Here is an 18,605-nt window from a genome sequence, read left to right on the forward strand (position 1 = left end):
TCCTAGTAAAGTTACCGTTCAACTCACCTAGATCATATTCTTAAAATTCATTGCTTAAACAAAATTATAGTACATTGCCTCCTATACAAAACCTCCAAAGGCCATTATGAACCAACAATGGAGATATCTGGTCATATTATCATTTCCAACCTCTAACATATCTAGATCTAATGGGAATGGTATATAATTTAGTGGTAAGAGAAATGAAATAGATAGCTAATAATGGTTACTCATGCTTTCAGCTGAATGAAGTTTGACCCATTATAAATATTGCAAGTACATGATCAAATGATACTATTGATGACAAAGAACATTGGTGAATATGATAAAAAAATTACAAATAGGAAACATAAACAACTTAAGGAGAACAATACCATAGTAAATAGAAACTTAAATTCCAACCTAAATAAAATTCTTGACATTCGTAGAAAATTACGTTAAATTTCATGGCACGGGATGAGAATTTTTTGTTGGGATCATTGGGGTGGTTGTTTCAATAGCTATGTTTGTTCCTCCCTTGCCTATATTGGTGAGTAAAAGATGATTCATTCTTTCATTATTTTTTTATGATTCCTTCATGTTCATATTTTCTCCTTGATATGGAAATATTTTCCCTACATGTGATTAAATGAGTGTATCATGTTGTATGTATGGCTGAATGATGCAATCAATATCCTAATGAACTAAAACATAGACATGGTGGTGTAATTTTATATGTTGGTTTACTATTATATGTATAATATAGTTTTGGGAATATAATGTGGGATTGACACATGGGTTCTTTTCTTCTCAAATTTCTCTATTTTTGTATCATAATTAGTATTTTCCTAAGCACATGCACTTGTATATTGTTCATGCACTTTTTTTTGTGGGATTACTTTAGATGGCTTATACTCTCTTGTTGCTTGGCCTAATTGTAGACATTTATAGCCCTAAATATTGAACATTATTTAGCAAAGATATTTAGCATTTATCATATTCCTTACATCATACATGGTTCACTTTACATTTGATCGTGAGGAGTATATTATGGCAAACTTGAATTTCCACTCGAGTACCCATATAAGCCTCCAGGCATCAGGGATCTTTCTTATCTTCTCCTATGAAATGTGATATCTTTGTACATGAAATTTAGTTTTTGATGAAAGTAATTTAATAATAGTTGATTCCTTTTCAAGTTTTTTGAATTCACAATAATTCGTAATAAATTGATGCATTAATTACAATGTTTTTGTTCACCTCCCTTGTAGCATGATTACACCAAGTGGGCACTTTGCAACTCAAAAGAGGATATGCATGTCTATAAGTGATTGTAAGTTTTTAGAATGGTTTTCTGCATGATCTAATTTGTTACAAACTTTTCTTATTGTTATGCTTTTTGTAATGTTACTAATTTATTTGGAAATTCTATTCTTGTCTTTACTTGTGTATTGTCCAGTTCATCCAGAAATGTGGAATCCCATGTGGTCTATCTAAGGGCATATATTAATTTTGATTAAAAATTATTAAATGATTATGTCAAGACATGAATTTTTTGCATGTCTAATTTGGGGGATCAAGTATAGTTTATTTTGTGCCAATATTGTGATTAACTTATCATTGTTTACTATGAACACATGTGTGCATCATTCTAACAAGACTTCTTCCCATCATGGTAAGTTTAAACTTGGTTTTTTTAAATTTCCATGGTATTTATGCTCCTACTTTGGAGTTCATAGAAATGTGCTTAAATGGTGTGAATCCTTAATATTGTCTTTCAAGTGTATTGAGAAAATATAATCTTCTAAAAATGGATGTAGTTTGTCGTTCATTATCCTATGGTTGTATCTTGCTATAAAGCTCAAATATTTTTTGCTTTTGATGTTTGAACTAAAATATTGATCAAGATTATTATATCTTGATTGAAATATCATTTTATCTTCTCCTATAATGGAAGAGACAAATGATTCATCTTATATTTAAGATTGCCACAACTTTCCTCTTTTGTTTCAAATAGGCAAGTAATTAAATTGTCTTTGATAGACATTGAAATTCTATTTCAAAGAAGATGGATAATGCTCTAAATATTATTGATCACATCTCATTGGCCGGGGTATCTTCGAATGAGCGTACATACACCACTATAATGCAAGGTTATGCATCTGTTGGTGAGACTAGTAGAGCTTTTGAGTATTTTACAAAGATGAAGAGTGATGGTTTGAAGCTTGATGAAATATCATATGGAACCTTTCTTAAGGCATGATGCAAGATAGGAAGGATGTAGCATGCTCTAGCAGTCATAAGGGAAATGAATGTGGTTGGAATCAAGAAAATGGCATATATTTAAATCATTATGATTGATGGGTACTTAATCTTTATTCCTTTTAGTCCTTGTTATTCTGAATTTGATTTTGTTAGGTTACTAGAAAGACAATGACATTCAGTTCACATTGTTCTGGATAGTACTTTATAAAATTCTTAGAATATGATTAGATTTTTTTATATATAACTTTGTGATGAGGGTATTTTAATGTCAGCTAGGACTCATTCTTTTGAAGAAGTTTTTCTTGGTGAAAAACCATTTGGACTATGGCAGTATGGGAAAATAAAGATGTTGATAGTATCATTATTTTTTTATTGCATTTTTGGATTTCATTGGTAGCATTCATCTAATATTAGTTGGGCATATCTAGTTTAGGAAAGTTTCATTCAATCTTTTTCCAAGTTCTATCGATGTGATTCCATATTCGTTGTTTCCATGCTTTTCTAGTAGGAAAGAGTTAAGGTTCTTTTGGGGCCATTTGTAGTGACTTAGGAAAACAATTAGGAAGCATCTATGAATAGGAATAAAATTCTTTATTGTAAATCCTTTTAATGAACTTCTTAAATATTGGCATGATAAATTATTGCCATTGTAATGCACCTTTGTCAACAAGATTGGCTCTTATTATAATCAAGTGAAAGCCTACAACCTATGGGCACAATAGTGCCATGAAGACACATGTCTTGTAGATATGTTAGCCCAATGAAGACACCTGACCTATGGATGTAGTGATCTAATGAGAGTTTGAATTTTGGCGATTGTCACAACAATGATTCTATTTATGAGGAAACCTTGCTATCATGGAAGATCTTCATGTGCATCCTCATGGTGGTTGATTCATTAAAGGGCCTCCTTGAGAATATCAAACTTGACTAGGCTTGCATAGTCAAAACTCCCCACTTGCTTGTACAAACGAATAAGCTCCCATCATCACTTGTGATAAGCAGCCCAACTACTAGAGGATGGCTTGCCCTTCAAGTTGCTTTCCAGATAACCACAATGACATGTTGGAATGACAACCATTACGAAACCATTCCACAAATTATGCCATTAAAGTTTCCTAGAGATGACTTTGGGGAGCCCTTGCATAGAAATCAAGATGCTTCACAACCCTCCAATGGAAAGGATGCTAACGCCAATGTTCAAAATCTAGAAAATGTGTCTTTCTTGAACACTAGCAATGATTCTATTGGAGGGTCATTGGGAGTTTTCATTATCAAATCTTCCATTAGCCATGGTAGGTTCATAAAAAATTACTAGAGTGTTGAGTAGCCACCTAATGCTAGATGAGGGCTCACCACTAAATCAACTTCAAAATTATTAAATAGACATGCTATAGAATGGCAGTCTTTGCCAAGCCTCTTTTGAAATTGTGCTGGTCAAGTGATCGAAGAAGATGATCTAAGAGAAAGTCCATGGGTAGGCATTTGTTGGGGGATTCACGCACATAGACAATTTCTATAGTAGCTATATAGCATATTGATGGTAATCAATATCACTACAACCCACTATATTTTTTTTAAAAAAATTAGTTTGGTTGAAGTTTCAACCAAGTCTCAAGATTTTCCACCAATAATTAGTCAAAAATTTGACCATTTTTTGGTCATGACCATGGCATCCTGGTTGTGGATGGGCTAGAATTGGTCAAATTTTTGACCAATTCTTGAAAGTTTTCCACCAAGATTTGGTCAAAATTTTGACCAACCCTTTGGTCATGACCATGGAATCCTGGTTGCGGGATGCACTAGAATTTTGACCAATTCTTGAAAATATTCCACCAAGATTTGGTTGAATCTTGACCAACCCTTGGGTCATGACCATGGCATCCTAGTCATGGGATTGACTAAAATTGGTCAAAATTTTGACCAATTCTTGAAAGTTTTCCACCAAGAATTGGTCAAAATTTTGACTGATAATGACAAATTAGGATTAGAAGAAATATAATATTTTAGACCAAAGCATTGGTCAAAATTTTGACCAACTTGAGGTTTGGTCAAAATTTTGATGAGAAAAATTGCGATGTACTACTTGGTCACACTTTTTGCCAACATGGGTCAAAAATTTGACCAAAATTCATTAAAAACTAGGTCAAAATTTACTAGTGACTACATTATAAAGTGCCTTGGGGAGTTTCATATTGGTCATATTCTCCATCTTCCTTTGTTAAGTGAGTGTTCATTCCACAATATTAGCCTCATGATGTGTTGATGACATGTGTCATTATAGGTGTTTGTACTTCTTTTGGACTCTTGATGTTCCTTGTTCTTCTTTCTGTAGGAGATATTACATTCAATTTTAGTGTTCATGTCTTACTTCTCAACATTATAGGGGGGTTATTTTGGTTATATTTTTTTATTGGTTTGATGGAGAGAGCTATGTATTTAGTATTTGATCCTCTGTACTAGGTGATTGTAGTGGATGGATACTTGTGCATTTTGGTGAGATGGACCATTTTCCATATAGACATTCTTTCATTCCCTTTTTCGGAGGCCATGAAGATACCTTCCATCTTCAATTGATGATCTCTTCAAACTTAGTCTTCTCTACCTGGTCATGTTCTATATAGTAAAGGTTCTTTAGATCAACAATTTAGTAGTGTTTACAACTTCATGCTTCATTGGTGTTCTTCATGATCATCTTTTATTCCTATTTTCTAGGACATTACCTAGTTTGGAGGCTTCTTCAGTCCTTCACTAGTTCTTTTAGCATTCTCTCCATCTCTTTTTGGAGTAGGGTTTTTCCCATGTGGTTTTCTCTATTTCTCATCTTTTAAGATATTTGGTTGTGCTCGGTTACATCATTAGCCTTTATTGCCAGAACCCAAATTTACCATCTGTAGTAGTTTCTAGGTTTTTAGTTACTTCCTAAGCTTATCTCAAGGTGGGGTGTTAGAGTAAGAAAGTAAGCTCAAGTGCGGGCATATAATAATTAATTTTTTTATTAATTATTATTATGAAACCTAGGTTAGATTGTTGTTAGGGTTTTGATCTCCTTTATACGGATTGATCTCTCTTTGTAATTTATTCATTCAATATAATTGCAATCTCTTTTTTGTGCATCAAGAATGTCTCATTTTTGGATCTAGGAATTCTAGCCTCCATAGCTTTTGCTTCTCTCTTTCTGTGATGGGTTTTTTCATCTAAGTGATTCTTGGGAGTTGTGGGGTTGATCTTTCATCAACTTCAACAAAATCAATCAAATAAATCATTCAATCGTTTACTTCAACTATAAATACTTCAAGATACTTCCAATCATTGAATCAACCACATGATGAATATAATAATGTCGCCAATTATTTTGGTTAACCGATACTATAATAATAACTTGAAGCAAATGACTATTGGAAAATTAGTTCTTCTAGGCCATCTTTTATCTAGAAACTTGAAGCATAAGGAATGCCTATTATTAGTCATAGATGGATAACTCGATTTCATTCTTGTTTTCATTAATGTGTGTTGGGAGAATGATTAGAAGTATAGGCACTATTAAGATATTGGCAATGTTATCCTTGTCCTCCTCATTTTTAATAAGAAGCCAACCAAGTTTATCAACAAGAGCTCTATTAAACTAATAAACTATCACTATGCCCAAACCACCACTATAAACATTATCTCGTTAAACTATTGCAATTCTAGCTTTGTCCTCTTTACCAACCCAATGCAATTTTGAATTTATCATTTGTTCTCCAAAATAAATATTTCTTCAAAAAAAGTACGTATTTATTATAATCCATATTTTTATTTAAAAGAAAAAAGTACATATTTAAATACCAAAATATATCTTTAGTTGTATTTCTTAAAGGCAAGAGTACAAATTTATGTTTGGGTAGATGTTGCTAGTGTTATGTTTGTATTGCTCTAGTTTTTTAAAACACTACATATTGCATTTTTTTTGCATTGATTATTTATTGATGTAATTTTCTAAATGTATTGAATATTATTGTCATCATTTTAATGCATAATTTATTGGCTTGCATTATACATCTAAAATATCTGAACATTCATAACTATAAATATATTTATGAATCAATTTGGGAGGGGATATAATGGAGTTATGAATTTTTTGGCACACACAAAGTTTAGGCATGCTAAGATTTGTACACTTTGCAAAAAAAATTATCCTCGCACATATATTTTTCTTTAATAACTGGACATTTTTGAGAAATTATCAATAAAAAATATTGTTTATTTGTGGCATCTGAATTCTTGATGAATATAGGCTTGACTTGAACTTATAACTTCTAAAAAAGAAATTGAACTTAGGGTCCATTTGGTTCTTAGAAGATGACAGAAATTAGCTTTTTCAAAATCTAGATTTCAAATTTTTTACGTTTGCTTCAAAATTGGCAAAATGGAATTAGCATATGGGACTTCCAATTTTGTCTCAAAATCAGGTTTTTCAACTTCCTACTGGCAAGTAGGAATTGAAAATCAAGACCTGGTTATATTTTTTAAGTAGTGTAAAAACAATAGATTGGACTACTTTTTGAAATTTGCCTTCAACTCCAAGCTTATTCTTAAAAATTGTCTCTTCGCATGCATCTTCCTAGTGAAGCAAATAGTTTAAGTAAAATCACAAAAATTGGAATGAAGATTTGCAAAACCTTGATTTGGCTAAACCAAGGTTTGTAGAAATCCTAATTTTTTGAATTCCAGAAACCAAACAGACCCTTAGAGATTAAATAGTTTGAGTTTGATCTACAATCAATAGATATCAAGAAGAGAGGTGATAATTAGTCAGCTAATTAGGTACTCGAGATTAAGTAGTTAATTTTCTTAATGAGTGAGTCGATATTTATTTAATTTGTCGAATTTTAACTAATTCAATTGGTTGACTTGTCAAAAAGGGGTACTTATAAAATAAAACATAACTATATTTATTAATCAATTTATAAGGACTATAATATTAATTAAATAATTAAATACTATGTAATTAATTGATAAAATACTATATAATTAATTTAATTGTGTTAAACTAATAGAGTTAAGAAAATAAATTATGAGTAGTGTTTTTATTTACTTTTTTACTGTTGAAGATTTGAATTTAGTAGCATCTAGATGTCTACAACATGAAACTCATCATTATATCAAAATACTATAAATAACAACAAAGATACACAAATCTTCCAATTTAAAGTTCAAAGTTCTAGCTCATATTATTATAAATGAAATTTATTATTAAATTTATAATTCTCATTATTTTATTTCTTTAAATAAATAATTCAGAATTTTAAAAAAATACGACATGAACAAAATTGTAATTGACAAAAACATGTATAAATGAATACTTATCTACAACTTGCACATAAACTCCAAATCTAAAGATGCTTCAACACTCCTTCAACCATGCCCAAACAAAATGAGAAAATTTTTAAAAAGACCCTACCTACTTTTGTCAACATGACTTCACACCTAACCTTAAATTTCTTACAATTATTAATTATAATTAAAGATGTGTTGTATTATTTGGATAGGCACTTGTTTTATGACTTATATGAATCTTATTGAAATAGTCTTATATATATATATATATATATATATATAGAACATGACTAAATATTTATTTTAAATATGTAAAATCTAATTTTAAAACTCATTTAATTTTTTTTATATATATTAAATATCGATATTGTGCTCTTATTCTTAAGTGTTTTATTTATAAAACGTATAAAAATTTGAGGAAAGTTGGTAAAGATTCCTTGAAGACTTTGATCAAACGTATGGCCAAAGGAAATGAGGAAAGGATGATCGTTGAAGTTAGCTTGTGACCGTTTCCTTCACATGACATGCATGTACTTTGACTAAATAAAAAGTGGCTTTGTGCCTTCGTGTTTTGATGTTTGTGTTTTTCATTGTTTATTTTAAATTGCTTCTTCTCATTTTCTACATTGAATATAAACGCGCAATCTACGCTGTTGATTATGCAAACGCTCAATCTACGCAATTTCCTGCCTGCCCCTTTCCTCTCTTCTCTTTTATATATACTTAGTACTTATCCCCTCAGGCTGACCAAAAAGCAATAATGGATTTTTCCCTCTCCTTCTGTTCAGCGTAATCATTTTGAGGTAGCTTCCACTTCTCGCTCGAGGGATGAAGAATCTGCATCAACTTTTGGTAGATGTTATGATGTGTTTATTAATCATTGGAGTTTTGATGTCGAACATATGATGGATAGGCAGAAGACAAAAAATAACAAAGACACAGAACAATATGATGTGCTGTCGCACAATAAACTATATTATATTTCATTTCACTATAATATCAAATGAGTGCATACTGCCTTTTATAAGAAAGAATACATATTCTAGAGAAATCTACAATTAGCCGAGAAGACAAAACATCTACAAACTTTTGGAAAAATATTACAGCCGACTCAACCTTTGGAACAATCCCTAAACCTAAACCTAATAATCTAGAAGTTTAGTTTAAAATGGGAGATCTACAACCCTCGATGAGAAGACAACAATAAATAAAGTAGTTGGAGTAGGTAAGGGTAGGGAAGATTAAACAGATAGCTAGAAGCCTACATCACCAATACTCCCTGTTAATCTTCACTGCCATGTATGTCTGTAACACCAATACTTTCTCGAAGATGTTCAAAGACATTCTTTGCAAGAGGCTTTGTGAAAATGTCTGTCATTTGTTCTTTGGACCTGCAAAACTTAAGACATATGTCACCATTGTTCACTAATTCACAAATATAATGATATCTTATATCTATATGTTTACTACGTTGATGAAAGACATATTTTTTGATAAAAAAATTGCAGAATTATTATCACAATATAATCTTATAGGTTCTTCTTATGGATGCTTCAAATTTGAAAGTACTCTTCTAATCCACATTGCTTGACAGGTTGCTAATGTTGCTGCAACATATTCTGCTTCAGCTGATGATAATGTCACAATTGGTTGCTTCTTTGATGCCTAAGAAATAGGTCCTGATCCTAGGTGAAAGATATGTCCTGAAGTGCTTCTTTTATCATCAAAGCTACCTACCCAGTCACTATCTATATACCCAATCAGCTTGTAATGATCTAAGTGTGCATATAAGATTCCAAAGTTCTTTGTTCCAGCTATATACCTCAAAATTCTCTTTTCAGCTTTCTGATGATTTGCTTTTGGTTTGTCCATAAATCTAGAAATGAGACTAACTCCATGCATTATATATGGTCTTGTAGCTATCAAATATAAAAGGCTGCCAACTAATCTTTTGAATAAAGTTGTGTCTACATTAAGACTTTCATCATTCTTGCTAAGTTTTATAACCAATGTAACTGGTGTAGGGGCTGAATTCACATTTGTCATTTTATATCTTTTCAACAAATTAGTAGCATACTTACTTTGACAAATAAAAATGGCTTGATCATTTTGATTTACTTGTATCTCAAGAAAATACCTCATAAGTCCTAGATCAGCCATATCAAATTCATTTTTCATGGATGCCTTAAATTATTAATTGACATATTACCAGTGAATATCAAATCATCTACATATAAGAAAGCTATCAATATTTCTCCTTCATTGTTCACTTTGACATACAAAGTTGGTTCATAACCACACTTACTAAAACCATTATTCACAAAATAAGATTCCATTCTACTATACCAAGCTCTAGGAGCTTGCTTCAAGCCATATAGTGCCTTCTTCAACTTGTATACCTTATGTTCTTCTCCAAAAGTTTCATATCCCGGTGGTTGTTTTATATACACTTCTTCTTCTAAAATGCCATTCAAGAATGCTGATTTTACATCCATTTGATAAACCTTACAATTATTTTGGGCTGCAATGGATAAAATCATTCTGATAGTGTCTAATCTTGCCACAGGTGCAAATGTCTCATTGTAGTCTATACCCAATTGTTGTGTGAAGCCTTTGACTACTAGTCTTGCCTTGTGTTTCTCTACTTTTCCATCAGCATTATATTTGGTTTTGTATACCCACTTAACTCCAATCACATCCTTGCCTTTAGGAAGATCTACTAAGTCCCAAGTATCATTCTTTTCTATTGACTGAATTTCTTCATCCATGGTTGAAATCCATTTGTCATCTTTAATAGCTTCTTAAAAATAAATTGGATCAACATGTGCTAAGAGTGTAAAATTAATGCATAAGTCATCATTTTCAGCCTCTTGTAATTCATCATATATGTCTCTAAGACTTCATGTTGTCCTTGAAGTATTTATAGATCTTGATCTTAATGAAGCAAGTGTTGGATTAGATGATTTACTATTATTAGTGGTTGCTGGAGTAGTAGTGTTTTGAGTGGTAGGTGCCCTTGTAGTTGTTTTAGGAACATTTTTTTGTGTTGTAGAATGCACATCTTGAGTTTCATTTTCTTCATGTTCTTATGGAACACTAGCTGCAATTATAGTTGACTTATCCAAGCTACCATCCCATGCTTCTTCTTCTACAAACTCAACATCACGACTTATTATTAACTTCTTTGTGATGGGATTGTATAGCCCATACGCCTTAGATTGTTTAATATATCCCACAAATAAGCACTTCTCTCCTCTATCATCCAATTTTTGTCTCACTTCTTGAGGTACCAATGAATATGCCACACAACCAAATATTGTTGCAGTTGACTGATCCAAGCTACCATCCCATGCTTCTTCTTCTAAAAACTCAACATCACAACTTATTATTAACTTCTTTGTGATGGGATTGTATAGCCTATATACCTTAGATTGTTCACTATATCCCACAATTATGCACTTCTCTCCTCTATCATCCAATTTTTGTCTCACTTCTTGAGGTAGCAATGAGTATGCCACACAACCAAATATTCTCAAATGTTTTATATTGTGCTTCATTTTGCTCCTAGCTTCTTCTAGTGTTTTATTTATTACTACTTTTGTTGGACATCTATTTAGTATGTATGTTGAACATGCAATTGCTTCAGCCCAATACTCATTTGGCAAGTATTTTTCTTTTAACATACTCCTTGTCATCTCCATAATTATTCTATTTTTTCTTTCTGCTACTCCATTTTGATGTGGACTGTACCTTGTTGTAAATTGTTTCCATATGCCATTTTCTTTGCAAAAATTCATAAAATCATTTGATATGTATTCTCCATCTTTATCGGTTTTTAATGTTTTAATAGAGTATCCACTTTCTTTTTCAACTTTTTCTTTGAATTCTTTAAAAATAGAAAATACATCTGATTTATACTTCACAAAATAAACCCAAACTTTTTTGCTGAAATCATCAATAAATGTCAAGAAATAAAGTTTTCCACTTAAGGATGGTGTTTGCATTGGCCCACAAAGATCTGAATGGACTATCTCAAGTGGATGATTTTCTCTATAAGACTTTCTAACTGAAATTTTTTCTCTATGTTGCTTTGCCAAAATACAACACTCACATGTTGTCTTAAGTGGCTCTATTGATGGCAACCCATAGACCATTTGTTTCTTATATAAGAGTTGTAACCCTTTAAAGTTTAAATGACCAAATCTTAAATGCCATAGCCAATATTCATTTTTGTGTAAAGCTTTGAATACATATTTAGCTACTTTTTGCAATTCATTTGGCTCTAAGAACAATTCACTTTGGATTTTAAGTGGGAACATTCTATTTTGAGTCATTTCAACTTTTGCAATCAGCCTATTGCTTGGTCTTTTATCTAGAATCGCACATTCACCATTTTCAAAATGTATTCTATATCCCTTTTGTACTAGTTGCCTAATGCTTATGAGATTATTTTGCGATCCAGGAACATAATATACATCAGAAATTTCATTTTCTTCACCTTTCTTAGTTCTTATGCTATTTGACCATTTTCCCATGACTGAGATTTGATGATCATTCCCAAACTTAACCTTTGATTTTACTTATTCATCTATTGTTGAGAATATCTCCTTAGACCCACTCATATGGTTACTACAACCACTATCTAAGAACCATACTTCTTTAGAACTCTCTTGTGCAACATTGCATGTTATCAAAATGGTGTTTTGCTCACTAGTGTTGGGCTAACTTTCATTTGTAAAATGTGTCTTTTGCCTATTCATGTCATATTGTCTTTTTCTACACTCAGATGCAAAATGCCCAAATTTATTACAATAATGACATTGGATGTTAGATTTGTCATACCTTTCTTCTTGATGATGGTTGCTACCCCTTCCTCTTGCTGATGTGAAATTGGTTTGTGAGCTTGATGCTAGCCTTCTACTCTCAAACTATGGATTTTCTCTTCCTCCTCTTGGTGTAAAACGTCCTCTGCCTCCATTGTGATCTGATCTTCCTCTTGTTCTTCCAAATGAAAGTTGAGTGTTGAAAGCATTCTCCAATGATGAAATTCCCAAATGATTCAATCTTTGTTCATATGATAAGAGAGAACCTATTAACTCATCTATTGATAGAAAGGAGAGATCCTTAGATTCTTCAATGGTTGCAACTCTTGAATCAAACTTATTTGGTAGAATTCTAAGTATTTTCTCTACAACTTGTTGATCCCCAAGGGTTTCTCCATATGATCTAATATGATTTACTATCCCCATTGTTTGAGTGAAGAATGAGTCTATTGAATCTAAATCTTTCATTTGCAAATTTTCAAAATCTCTTCTAAGATTTTGTAACTTTGAAGTTTTTGCCTTTCTTGTGCCCTGGTATGTTGATTGCAAGTTGTCTCATGCTTGCTTTGAGCTTGCGGTAGCAGCTACCTTTGGAAATATTGCTTCCTCCACCCTTGCTAAATAAAGAACAATGCCTTAGCATCCTTTTTCTTATTTTTCTTTAATAAATATTTTTTAGCTTTTGAAAGAGCTTGATATGCCTGTTGGTCTGTTGGTTCAGGGAACCCACTTTCAACTAAATCCCAAACATCCTAAGAACAAAAAAGTGTTTTCATTTTGATGCTCCAATAATCATAATTTTTTCCATTAAAAGTTGGCATTTGCGGCTGTGAAATACTTCCATTGGTTCCTGCCATAATTTAATAGTAAAATTTTCTGACTTGTAACCACTACAAACCCTTTCTCTTCCTTCCTCACATAGCAACTATCATCTCTTCCTTAGATCCTTTTGCTCTCATTTGCCCTTCACCCACAATGACATTTTCCTATAAAAATAATGCCCAAATTTTCTACAGCTCTGATACCAACCTGATGGATACAACCTAATGGATAGGTAGAGGAGAAAAAATAACAAAGACACAGAACAATACGATGTAGTGTTGCACAATAAATTGTATTATATTTCATTCCATTGTAATATCAAATGAGTACATACTACCTTTTATAAAAAAACATACAATATTCTAGAGAAATCTACTATTAGCCGAGAAGACAAAACATTTGCAAACTTCTGGAAAAATATTATAGCCAACCCAACCTTTGGAACAAACTCTAAACTTAAAACTAATAATCTAGAATTATAGTTTAAAATGAGAGATCTAGAACTCTCGATGAGAAGACAACAATAAATAAAGTAGTTGGAGTAGGTAAGGGCAGGGAAGATTAAATGAATAGCTGGAAGCCTACATCACCAATAACATACGCTAGCTGCCAAAATCTACAACATGCTTACTTATGGCATGGGACTAAGAGTTTTTCTAGATGATAAAGAATTTGATTTGGGAGATAAATTGCCTAGAGAGCTAGATACAACAATCGAGAGTTCTTCACTTCGCATTGCTATATTTTCATAAAACTACGGAAAATCCTATTGGTGTTTAGATGAGTTGACATTGATGTACAGAATATGTGCTAAGATTGTTCCTATTTTCTACCATGTGAAGCCTGAAGATGTCCGCTATGCAAAAGGAACCTATGTTGCTGCTTTTGAATAGCACATAAAGAAGCGTAGGCACACCCCAAGAACAATTCGAGAGTGGAAAGATGCACTCTTCAATGTTTCAAATAACATCAGTCACATTGTCAATAATGAGGAGTGCGTATCAGTTCTTTTGCCCCACACACTTATCATAATTTTCTATGCATTCTGCTTTACTTTTCCTCCTATTTCTTTGGCCATAGTTAAATACCTTTTTTTTCTTTCTATATACATATTCGTAAAGATAATGTCCATTTTTTAAATGTGAAGTTAATTCTGTTTCATATGTTGTTGTATATGTTCAGAGATTAGGACTAATGGGGTTGGATGGATTGGATCCACAATGATAATAAAACACATAATACACAGTACAGGCACTTAAAAAAATTATATACTCATTTCATTGCCTGATTCTTGATACCAAAATACATTACATTGTGCCTCTTTTATAGAGGTCTTTGATTATTTCCAGAAACATCTAAATTAGCCGACATAGAAGAAATAAACTTTTCTAGAACTATCTACGACTTCTGGAACTTTACCTAACCCTATACGACTTCCAAAACTTTACCTAACCCTATTTGGTAATCCTCTTGGAATTTCTAGAATCCTCTACAATTCATTTGAGTTGGAATTACACATTCCAACACTCCCCCTTAATTTCAACCTCAAATGTTATTAAATACAAATTCCAAAATGCTTTCTTTTACCGAATGCCAAAATGTCATTTTCCAATAATAATGCCTTTGTTAATGCATGCCTGTCACTTGCCTCATTTGCCACAAATGTCAAAAAAAAATTCCTTCTTCGATACCATGCCAAAAATCTTTTTATACTTTGATGCCATGCTGAAAACTTGTTTCTTCTTTGACTTGCTCTAATCCTTTTCCAAATGTTGTTGCATCTCTTCTTGCTCTTGAACATTTATACTTAAACAGACTTTTGATCACACTTGTAATCTTCTGCCAACTCGATCCGTAGCTCCATCCACAATTCATTTTGATAGAACCTGCCATAGAATCACTTTTGCAATTTCTATTCCAACACATCTTTTCACTGTGACTCTTTAAGCCACAAATATTACATGGATGTAGATCCCAACATTTTTTTTTGTGTGTCATTTCCTGTTACAATGTGAACATTGCAAAATATTTATGCCTTCAACTGATTCTCTTAAACCTTTATTCATCTTTCCACTGCTTGCATTATATCCAAGACTTGCATATTTTAGCCTGATTGTAGTCTCAATTGGATTCCTTATTCCCTATTCATCCTTTCCTAGACCTTTACCTTTGAAACCCATTCTTTTCATAATCTTCAAGCCAATACTATTATTATCATAACAAACATAATCTACAAACTTCTTGTCATTTAATTTCTTACACTTTTCATCACAAACAGTTTCAGTTTCAGAAAAATCACATTCACTCAAATCATTTGTGTCACAAGATACATCACATACAAATGGTTTTACACTCCAACATTCTTTTCCTTGTTTCAAAGTAGATAGATTCTTCTTTAGCATACTCTTTTCCTCTTCCAATTTCTTCACATTTTCTTCTAAATATTTGTTCATTTTCTCAACATCATCAAACAAATTAAACTTTTCTTCTAATTCTTTATTTTTCTCTCTAAGCTTACATGTTTCCTTCACCTGCCAATTATGTACTTCTTCCACAAATTTAACCTATCCTCTAGCTCTTCAATTGCCTCTATATTGACACTAATTTCATTTAACAATTTAGATTTTTCTTCTCCCATTTCATTTCTTACTTTTTCCAATTCCTTCTGCAAAATATCTTTTTCACACAATAATTTGGCATTTTCTTTCTTCACCATCACTAGTTCTTCTTCTAACTTATTTGTCTTCTCTTTTTGAACTCTACCAGATTTTCCCATTGAACTCAACAATTAAACACACTTTACTCTTTCTTTTAGAAAATTCTAGACACCTTTTTACTTTCAGAATTAAATCTTCAAACAGCTTGAACAAATCTTTAGACAACTAAACTTCTCGCTTCTTAGTTAACACCATTTTCTAACTATGATCTTCCTTTCTTTTAAAGAAAAAAGTATAATTTCTCAAATGCTACTAAATAACTACAAGAATTTAGACCATACTTTTTTTTCCGACTTGCCCTCTTTCCTACTCAACACTACTAGTGTGGTCTTCTTCAAAACAACTATCAATCTCATAACACAAACAATCCTCCACCATTTAGCAGCACCAACACACTTGCTCTTTTATCACAATATGAAATTCCATCCAACCTTCTATCCAACCTAGCTCTGATTCTAACCTAGCTCTAATACCAATCTAATGGGGGTGAATGGATTGGATCCACAATGATAATAAAACACATAATACATAGTACAGGCACTTATAGAAATTATATACTCATTTCATTGCCTCATTCTTGATACCAAAATATATTATGTTGTGCCTCTTTTATAGAGGTCTTTGATTATTTTTAGAAACATCTAAATTAGCTGACATAGGAGAAATAAACTTTTCTAGAACTATCTATGACTTTCAGAACTTTACCTAACCCTATACGACTTCCAGAACTTTACCTAACCCTATTCAATAATCCTCTTGGAATTTCTAGAATCCTCTACAATTCATTTGAGTTGAAATTACACATTCCAACAAGGACATGCTTATGAAGAATATTACTTATGAATTCAAAAAGTTACCATTGGTTGTAGTAGAACATGTCGTGGGGTTAGATGAAATTGTAGAAGATTTTCAATTGACCACACTTCAATCTAATGGAAGTCGTGACAATGTGCAAATGGTGGGGATATGGGGCACGGGTTATTCTAGAAAAACCACTCTTGCTAAAAGGCTATACAATGATAGATATCCATTTATGGAGAGGGCTAGTCTTATATTAGATGTTAGAGATGCTGCTAACAAAAGCTTGTTGATTGAGAAGCAAAAAAAGTTCTTGCAGGATCTTGGTTTCAAAAGTGTATCATTTGGCAATATAGAAGAGGGAAAAGCAATTCTTACAAGCAATTTGAAATCTATTCGGGCATTAATTGTTTTAGATGATGTTGATAATGTTGTTCAACTAAATGTTTTATTGCCAGGACAAGCATCTGGAAGTTTGATTGGATCGGGTTCTTTGATTATTGTGACTACAAGAGAATTTGAAGTCCTTAGGTGTTGGAACATCTCCTCCTATAAAGTGAAGCCACTGAGTGCACTTTATGCCGAACAGCTTTTCTGTTGGCATGCTTTCATACAACCATCTCCACTGGATGGATTTAAGGAACTTGTTGGTAAATTTTTAGAAGCTTGCTGTGGTTTGCCCTTGTCTCTTAAAGTCCTTGGAGGTCAGCTTTATGGAAACTTAAGCAAAGAATCATGGAAAAGTCAATTAGACAAGATCTCCAAGTTTGTAGACAAGGACATCAAAGATAGGCTGAAAATAAGTTATGATGCTTTAGATGATATAGAGAAGGATGCATTCTTGGATATTGCATGTTTTTTCATTGTAGAAAAAACAGATTTGGTAATTGAAGTGTGGAATGAATTAATTAGTGGTGGTTTGTACATTTTGGAAAAGCTAAGAAGTCTAATTGACATAGCGGAGGAAAATTACATCAGAATGCATGATCATTTAAGAGATCTTGGAAAGGAGATTGCAAATAAAATATCATCCTACCACCTTTGGTCTTCCCAACAAAATATTATGATCTGTGATGAACAGGTAAGTTTCCAATTTTATTTTATTTTCATTCACCTATATAAAAATGTTGATTTTTAAAATTTTTAATAGTTTATTTTGATTTAAAATGAAAGGGAAATGGAAGGAATGATGCCCACCTTAGCACAAGTACTCAAAATTGTCTTGATTAAATAAAGTTTACTGAGATAATTTTTTTATTGACTCACTAACCAATGGCAAATAAATCTTGTATTAAATTTCAATAATCTTCATGTTCATTTAACTTTATTTTTTATTTTGATACAGAATAGGATAGGCATAGAGAAATAATGACTAGTTAACATTTCTTTCCTCTTTTAATTTTTTCCTCTCATCAATGGCCAAGGAATCCTGTTTGTCTGGTTGCTTTGGGAAAATGTTTAATTTTATGTTCAATTTGGTTCAGAATGGAATAGGCATTCGAGGAATAAAGGCCATCTCTGCTGATCAGGAGTTTTGGGATTGCTCGTCGGACGCCAAACTGATAATAAACACAAGCAGAGGAGTTCAGACGCTGGTACCTTCTACACTTGGGCTCAGATATGTTGTTGCTGATGGTTGTAATTTAAATAATTTAATTAGTGGAGGATCAAGAGGATTGGTCTGGCTTCGCTGCTATCAAATTGGGCAGAAAAATCTTCAGTCAATACTTCCATTACACAATCTGAGGCTTTTAGAGATTCGGGAACGCCATTACAATCATTGCTTACGGGAGCTTTGGTTGGCTGAGTGCGATGTAAGTATCTTCGAGATATTTTAAATTTAAATAACAATGTTTTTTCAACAATTTTCGAATGTTCAGTT

The 18,605-nt window shown here is 32.3% G+C and overlaps 1 pseudogene; it reads left to right on the forward strand.

Annotated features, from left to right (window-relative positions):
* Window positions 1–2,047: 2,047 nt before the first annotated feature.
* Window positions 2,048–18,605, forward strand: part of LOC149557834 (protein VARIATION IN COMPOUND TRIGGERED ROOT growth response-like) — an 18,261-nt pseudogene continuing 1,703 nt past the window's right edge.

The sequence above is a fragment of the Cupressus sempervirens genome, chromosome 5 (assembly GCF_028749045.1).
Source record: "Cupressus sempervirens isolate cs-2001-9-10 chromosome 5, ASM2874904v1, whole genome shotgun sequence".
In the NCBI taxonomy this organism is placed as follows: Eukaryota; Viridiplantae; Streptophyta; class Pinopsida; order Cupressales; family Cupressaceae; genus Cupressus; species Cupressus sempervirens.